The sequence below is a fragment of the Humulus lupulus genome, chromosome 6 (genome assembly GCF_963169125.1).
Source record: "Humulus lupulus chromosome 6, drHumLupu1.1, whole genome shotgun sequence".
NCBI classification, from domain to species: Eukaryota; Viridiplantae; Streptophyta; class Magnoliopsida; order Rosales; family Cannabaceae; genus Humulus; species Humulus lupulus.
Window position 1 is genome coordinate 90,349,957 of NC_084798.1, and position 8,551 is coordinate 90,358,507.

Here is an 8,551-nt window from a genome sequence, read left to right on the forward strand (position 1 = left end):
CAATTCCCATGTGTGGTTTGACGTAATTGAATCCATCTCATCATTTATTACCTCCTTCCAAAAAGCGGAGTTTCTCGAAGATATTGCTTCTTGAAATATTTTGGGATCATCCTCAACTTGAAGAATCATAGGAAATTTCCATGCAACTTCTTCAAGGTTTCCCTCTACTGGGTAGAGTGTCTCAACTTGAGAATATTTCTCATTTGATCCCAACTCTTTATGCCTTTGACTTCTCCAAGGCAATATATGTTGCTCATCAACCTTTGGATCTTTCTCTTTGAGAGATTCTCCAACACTTGTGGGTTATTGAGAGTTTCTATCACAATATAACATATTCTCACAGAACTCCACTTCTCTTGATTCAATTATCATATTAGACTCCAAGTCTAATAGCCTATCGGCCCTGCTATTTGAGGCATAGCTTACAAATGCACACTAATGGCCCTTGGACCCAACTTGGTCCTTTTAGGCTCCGTGCTCTTGCAATAAGCAAGGCATTTTCAACTCTAATAACCCTTATTTATAGGGTAGGCACTGTCATTAAGTATAAACAATAGGATTAGAGCTTTTATACACATCATTTGAACCTAAGTCACACATCTATACGGTCCCTTACGGACAGGCCAGGTGATGCGTCGCCACATAGCAGGCGATGCATCGCCTGCTGGGGGTTTTCCTTCCTAGGAACCTTTTAGGCACCTCCCACAGGCGACACAACATTGATGCCTCTATTTTAACACCCCGAGCATGACCCCCAAACTGTTTCCAAATGCCTCCAAACTTTTTGGGAATGTTTAGATACCTCATTGTGTCACTTTAGACCTATAAAAGTCATTTTTAGATGCCCACTACACAATCTCATGTTTTCACTTCAACTTAAGTGAAAACCATTAAGTGTTTTGCACCTCATCCTGTAAACATCTTAACCATTATATTTAACCAATCTCAATACTATTGTTTCCATTCAATACTTGTTCTATTGGTTCTTCTTTCTGTTCAAAGAACCACTCTCTTCTTGGTGGCATGTGAAATGTACACCCCGAGACCATTACCCACTATCTTTAGGAATGGAAGGACTAGTTTCTTGCTTCTGATTATTATTTTTTCCTCTATGGACTAAACCTCCTGATGTGCCCTTCTTGATTACAAATCCAGTAGGTGTTTCTTGCCCTTGATTTTGATCTTGAGCGACCTTTACTCCCTCCATTCCTATTGTTAAGACTCACCTTTTGTTCAAGTAATCTGTGAAAAATAAGACCTTCATACTGAGACTTTGAAGCTTTAGAGTTTCCCTTCACATCTAATTCTTTTGAATAGGCTACACTAATAACTTCCTCCATATTTCAGACTATCTCCCAAGTTGTCATAAGCTTTCAAAAGAGAATTAAGAAAAAATCACTTGATCCTCTACTTTTATTTGAACTTCAATTGTTTCCAAATTATAAACCAGCTTAGTAAATTCATCTATGTTCTCACGATTGTCTTGGATTCATCCATCCTAAATCCATATGACCTTTTGTTGAGATATATTTGGTTGGATAGTGCATTAATGAATAATTGTTCCAGCTAGTTCCGCATTTCACATGCTAATTTTTCTTTAACCACTTTCCTCAACACCTGATTACTTATACTCAAAATGATTGTTGTTCTCTATTGTTTCTGATATCTTGGTTTCACCTTTTAGGGCTTCTTCCAGTCCTAGACTGCCCAAGTGAGCCATCATCTTTGCTCGCCTAAGGCTAAAGTCATTTTTCCCACCAAATTTTTCCACCTCGAACTTTGAAGTTGACATTTTGAAAAGAATTATTCTTTGCTAGGAAACAAATCCTCGGGTATAGATTAACTTCAAAATTCAAGAAATTTTAGTGAATAATAGAGATTGATCCAACAACTCGAACCTAACTCTGATACTAGTTGTTGAGAGTTTGAACCTGCAAAACTCAGCAATAGCAATAACAAACAAAATACTAAGAAACACTACAGAAGCAATACAAGAAACACTAAGTGATCAAAACAGAGAAAGACAAAGAAAACACCAGATTTACATGGTTCCGAATCAATCAATTATATTGATCCAACATCCAAGGTAAGGAAACAACCACTTCAGTCCAATACATTATCAAAGTATGAGGATTACACCTTCTTGAATCATACTCAAACCTAAAAAAGATCACACAATTATACTATTATCAATAAAGATTGACAAAGCTCTCACTCTAGTTCACTTTTTCAACCACATATAGAAAAGTAAATTTGGGTAACCTTAAAATGATCACATCTAAGGTTATTATATAGGAGAGGACATAAAAAAAAGAAAGTAATCTAACTAATTAATCTTGAAAGTTACACGCTCCAACAAACTATAGTCTTGATGGAGGAAGTAACACAAAATTTGTAGAAAACTAACTTAATGACATAAGCAATCCGGTTGAAGCAATATGATTGGCTAGAGGATTTAAGTCATAACATTGCACCCATATTTTGTGCCACTTCCATTTGTTAACTTCCTTTTTGAACTCAAATATAATTCATTTCTCCCCCCAATTAAATGTAAATATATCAGTAAGGACTATGTTCAACGAAATATCCCAATTTTAACTTGAGTTGGCCAAGTGATAATTTAAAAGAGCTGCTTATTGGTTAATATTGCTTGCTTTAGAAACTTCAACTAATTACATAACCAATCTATGAGTGCTATGCTAATGAAGAAAGGTGTAAGTGCTTCCACCATCAAAACATATTGCAATATATGATTATTATTCAATAAAGTTAGAAAAGCAAAAAAAAAAAAAAAGACTAAATGATATAAAATATCTCGAGATATTATTTTAAGTTTATTAATAATTTTAAAAAAATTCATTATTAGTGTAGAATTAGGATTTTTTTCAATTTCTTGTAACCTATATGTACGCTCTAATATTCAACCCGGGTCTTTTATGCAGCTCGAGTACAGCTGGCTAGCTAAGAACAGTACTAAGGGACCCACAAGTTGATATTTCCTCTACTCAGGCAGTGCAACTCCCCAGGTAATAACATGAGCTGAGGAATACGAAGCATTAAGGCACGAGTTGGAGATGGATATAAAATACAGCATCCTGGGCACGAGCTGGCGTTATATTTAGGTCGGAGTACTCTGACCACCTGCCATGTCCAAGAGTTTATTAAGTTGGATATGTTATATAACGTGTGTGATCAGACATCGCATGTCCATTTATCCTTGAATTCTCGAACACGTAATATAAACGTGCGTGATCAGACATCACGTGTCTGATTATGCCAGGCGACCCATGATCATTTTTACCTAATGATTAGACCTTACCTTAATATATATTGTAATATTCATCATTTGTACAAGACAGGTCACAAAAAGGATGTATATTCACGTGATGACCCCAACATCTATCCTGGGATGGTTCTTCTATAAATACCAAGACCTTAGATAGAAAAAAGGGTTGGGTTTTCTTTCTCTGTAATGCAAATACTCTGCCAAAATATAAAGAGATATACAGTAATAATATCGACTTGTGGACTAGGGGGATTTTAGCCTCCGAACCACGTAAAAAAGGAACGAGTGTTCTCACTATATCATTCTAAGCACCCATAAGAGTTATTATTCTTATTACGGTTTATCCTTAAGCACTAGTTTATTCTAGCTAATTACGTAATACACTGTTGGTGAAAAATCGCGTCAACACTATATATAAATGTGTGTGTGTGTATTTGTCAATATTCAATGACAAGGCAATGCCATTATTCTCTACTTTATTTCTTTCCTTTAAATTTATTATGGTATCGGAGCAAGTTTCATTCTTGTAAAACTCTTATATTTTTTTTTTCTATTATCTTCCTCTCCTACCAATTTTTTTTCTTATCATTCTTTGTTCATTTAACTAATTATGGCTATTAAAATCAATCAACTCATTATTCCTGATGTCCATTGTTGTCTGTACTTTCACCTCTGACGCGTGGCGACCCCCGATGACTGGCTCAAACGTTCATAGACATCTTCGGGGCATGTTACTGCCCAAGGCCTCTAGTCAAAGCAAGGGTCCTCCTAGGTGAGACTTTGCCTTTGACAGTGGGTCGTGGGTGCCTTAGTAGATTACTTCCCAAGGTTCATCCTCGGAGCTGGAGGTTCTCTAGGTCGGGCAATTAAGACGAAGGCTCTCGTCTTCCAGTCATCTCCCGGGTCCGAGGTTCTGGTTCTCGGACCTAAGATAGGGCGCAACATGTCAGTAAATGCGGGATTGCAGAGCCAGATGATCGTCTGGCAACCTTTATGGGCGATCTGTCAACAGTGTTTTCGAGTGTACAACTCGACAATTCGCACTCCCACTACGCCGTCTGACATGGAGGTACTTACAGCATGCCCTGGCAGTACCAGGAGGATGTTCCCCATAATGTAGGTACCTTTCTGCAGTGGGCCCCGCAAATCTCGCTTGGGTCGTGGTCTCTATTCAATGCAGCCCAATGCATTGAATAGGTATTAATCCCCCAATAATGGGACGAATGTGTATTAATTTCTGATGATTAGTATTAATTACCCCAGTCTCATTGTAAAGAGTTCGGTTTTTTAGAGAGAAAAAGACCTTGTACTCAGAGTAACCTAAACACTGCCTGAGAATACTCCATTGAAGCTTGCCCCCACAAGCTTCCGAAACTTTTAATACTAGAGACTCCTGGACTAGGGTTCTTTTATAACCTGAACCACATAAAATTCCTTATGTTCTTTTCGCTTATTTCTTTAATCTCTCTTCTTAGGGTTGATTGCAGAAAAGACAGTCAACATTTTGATGCTTTCATTGAGAGCTTGAAGAAATAATTTGAAACACTCACAGGCATGGTAACTACACAAAGAAATGTTACAGAAGATGTGCTCCCTCCTACATGAGTTGAAGGAGGAGAACTCAATCAGGAACCACCTACGGACGTGCCTGAGATGATAGAGGACTATGACGAATATGCCGAGTATGATGACGAAGATAATGGTGTCGACCAAGGGTATTATGAGGAAGAATACCCTCAGCCCATGGAAGCGAAAGAGACACCGAAGGTGGTGGTGCTCCATGAGCAAATGGCCACCCAGCAACAAAAGATCAATGCTCAAGAGGGTAATATCGCCACCCTACAGGAGATGGTACTTGCCATGAAGGCCACTTTGGCAGCCCAGGGGCTGCGAGTGGACCCTAATGGCAACGTGCCTGTTGGGCATCCTATTGGTGTGCCACCTGTGCACCCCGTTGGAGTGCCACCTATCAATGCCACTAGAGTGCCTCCCGAGCACCCAACTACGGAGGCTCGCGATCTGCCAGCTGGGGTGCCCACTGGGCACCCAGCAGGAGTTGGGACCCCAATGCCACCGCATGACCGTGGAAAGGGAAAGGTTGACAGTAATCCCATCCCAAAGTAGAAGAGGGCTCGTCAAGAACCCAAAGGCTACCAGGTTCCTCAGCAGGCTGGCAGAGGTCATGACATAGAGCCCCGAGGACACCGCCAGGCAGTCAGTGCCCGTGGAGCTCGGGGCATTCTACCCCGACGCGGCCATACGAATCGCGTGAGGCCTAGAGGTGGTGTCCCCTCAGGACCTAACCAGCCCCATAGGAGTCACAGTACGGGGATCAACCTAAAGAATGCCCCGCAAAACCGAAAATGTGGCATCTGTATCTTGGTAAATGAAAATGTTGAGTCCAATGGAGAGACCGAAGTGGCTCATCCAGAGGAGAATTGTGCGTTTCAAGGACAAGTCGACCTGCGAGACAACCTCAATGCCCAGAGATGTAATAAGGCGGGAGGACGCAAGCCTGTTGGGAGAGGCCCTTCAGATCTTTGAGATAATCTAAATGCTCGGAGAAGAGATAACCCAACTCAAAGAATCAACCAAGATCGCAACCCTCTCCGTTCAAAGTTAGAAAGTCTGAAGCGGATAATGCTCCAAATGGCTAGGCAGCAAGGCCATGAGTCTGACTCGGAGGATGAAGAGGTAGAACCATGTGCCCCTCACCTTGTTGAGGCCTTGCTACCACTAGGTTTCAAAATGCCATCCATACCACCCTATGATGGTGGTTAGGATCCCACAAACCACCTGTCTAAGTTCAACAGATTAATTTCGGTGCATCGTGTCTCTGACGATGCTAAGTGTCATGTGTTCCCGCTCACCCTGATGGGGCCAGTAGATGAATGGTTTAAAAAACTCCGACTAGAGTCCATTCAATCATGGCACCATTTATCATCCGCCTTTCGAAGAAAATTCATAGGAGTTTAGAAGGTAAGCTTTGAGGTCAATGCCTTGGCCAGCATAAAGTAAGGGCCCTTCAAGACCCTCAAGGCCTACATCAAGCGGTTTAAGGAGGAAGCGAAGAGAACCAAAAGGGTCGATGATGGCCAGTAGTTGATGACGTTACAAGCTAGCATCCGCACAGGGTCCCCGCTTTGGGATGATCTCCAACGAAGAGGATGTCGGGGTCTCAATGACTTCATTCGTCGAGCGCAAGAATACATCAGATAGGAGGATGCCCAAATTAGGGCATTCGGAGCATCTGCCATATTTCCTACATCGACTGCACCTGGACCCGTGGCCTCGAGGATCCAATATTCACTCTATGTTCCCATCCAACAGAGCTTAGGGGGAGTCCAACCCAGCCAGAGCGCCCCACCTTCTAGTTACAGCATCATGTCTGTCCCTGATTTGGTATGGCTCCAACAGGGTTTGAGGCAGTGCATACTAGATATAGCGCTTTTCAGCCTGCATTCAGTGCTAGAGTTGTTGCACCCTCCCAGCCTGTTGAATCCAGTAGAGCTCCCAATGGCACTAGGCGCGGAGGAAAGGGTAAGGGCCACAAAACCAGAGGAAGCGAAACCACACAGCCCGAGCAGGGAGTCACATCAGGCGAGAAGTACGTCTCGCAGTATTCCGAGTACACTGACTTGGTAGACTCTCGAGAGAACATCTTTGTGGCCACGACATAGCATGCTCATTACAAGAAGCCGCAGCCCATTCGAAGAGATAGGGGTAGGCGGGACCCTGGAAATTTCTGTCATTTCCACAACGACATAGGGCACCACACCAATGAGTGTCGTCAATCCAAGGACGATATTGAGAATCTCATCAAGTTGGGACATCTCCACCAATACACTAAGGGTGGAGCGCGTCCAGCACACCCTCTTGTGCCAGGAGCGATGGTACCACCTGTTACACCACAGGTCCCAGCAGCAGCTCCAGTAGGCCCCCAACATCCAGTGGCCCAAGGACCTCCTCCAATAAATAGGTGGGTAGGAACAATCTCAGGAGGGCCTCACTTTGTGGGGGGGGGGGAATTCATGAAGCTCGCAGAGAAGGTAGGCGTGTGCTTTGAATCACGAAGATGAGGTCATGGCTTTGTCCCAGCTACCTGCCCAAATGCCACGAATGACTGACCAAGTCATAACATTCTCCGAAGACGACGCTCAGAGAGTACATTTCTCACATCACCACCCATTGGTGATTGAGCGACAAATCTCCAACAAAATGGTGGCGCACGGATTCTAGTAGACAATGGGATTTTGGTGAACATCCTGTTTAAGTCAACCTTCGAGAAGATAGGGCTGACCACGACAGACTTGTCCCCGTGCACCTCAACACTCTATGGATTCCCAGGTGAAGCCATCATCCCAATGGGGCAGATAAAGCTCCATGTAATGCTTGGAGAGGCACCGCGCCAAGCATTCAAATACTACACCTTCGTGGTGGTGGACTGTTCCTCGGCATACAACATATCTTGGGACGACCTGCACCAGTGGAGTTTGGGGCCATCACCTCCATCCGTCATCTGTGCATGAAGTTCCCCACGGATGCAGGTATCGGCATAGTCTGTGGTGACCAGAAAAATGCAAGACAGTGTTACAATGTCTCCCTCAAGGCTCTAGTGATGATGGTGAGGGAGAAACATCCCGAGAAGTTTGAGGCCTCGAAGGTACAAGTTGTCCAGGAGTCGAGGCCCAACGATTTAGATCCAAGGGTTCAAGAGGAGAGGTCCATTGAACCAATAGAGGAGGTGGAGGAGGTAGTTCTTGATACCTCCACCCCCGACAAGAAAGTAAAAGTTGGGGGAAGCTTAAAAACAAAAATCTGAGAGGCATTGGTGAGCTTCCTCCGAGGAAACCAAGACATGTTCGTGTGGTCACATTCTGACATGACTGGTATTGATCCAAATATCATATGCCATGTTGTGAATGTCGATCCTAACTTTGCTCCCGTCCAGCAGAAGCAACGAACGTTTGATCAAACTCGGAAAGAGGCTCTCAAGGTCGAAGTGGACAAGCTCCTCTCCAATGGGTTTATCTGAGAAGCCTAATACCCCAAGTGGCTATCCAATCCTGTCCCCGTGCCAAAGCCGAATGGCACTTGGAGGACATGCATCGATTTCTTGGACCTTAACAAGGCATGTTTGAAGGACTGCTTTCTACTCCCTAAGATAAACCAGATGGTCGATGCCACCTCTGGTTACGAGTTGTTGTCATTCATGGATGCATACTCGGGATATAACTAGATCTCCATGCATGTCGCTGATCAGGA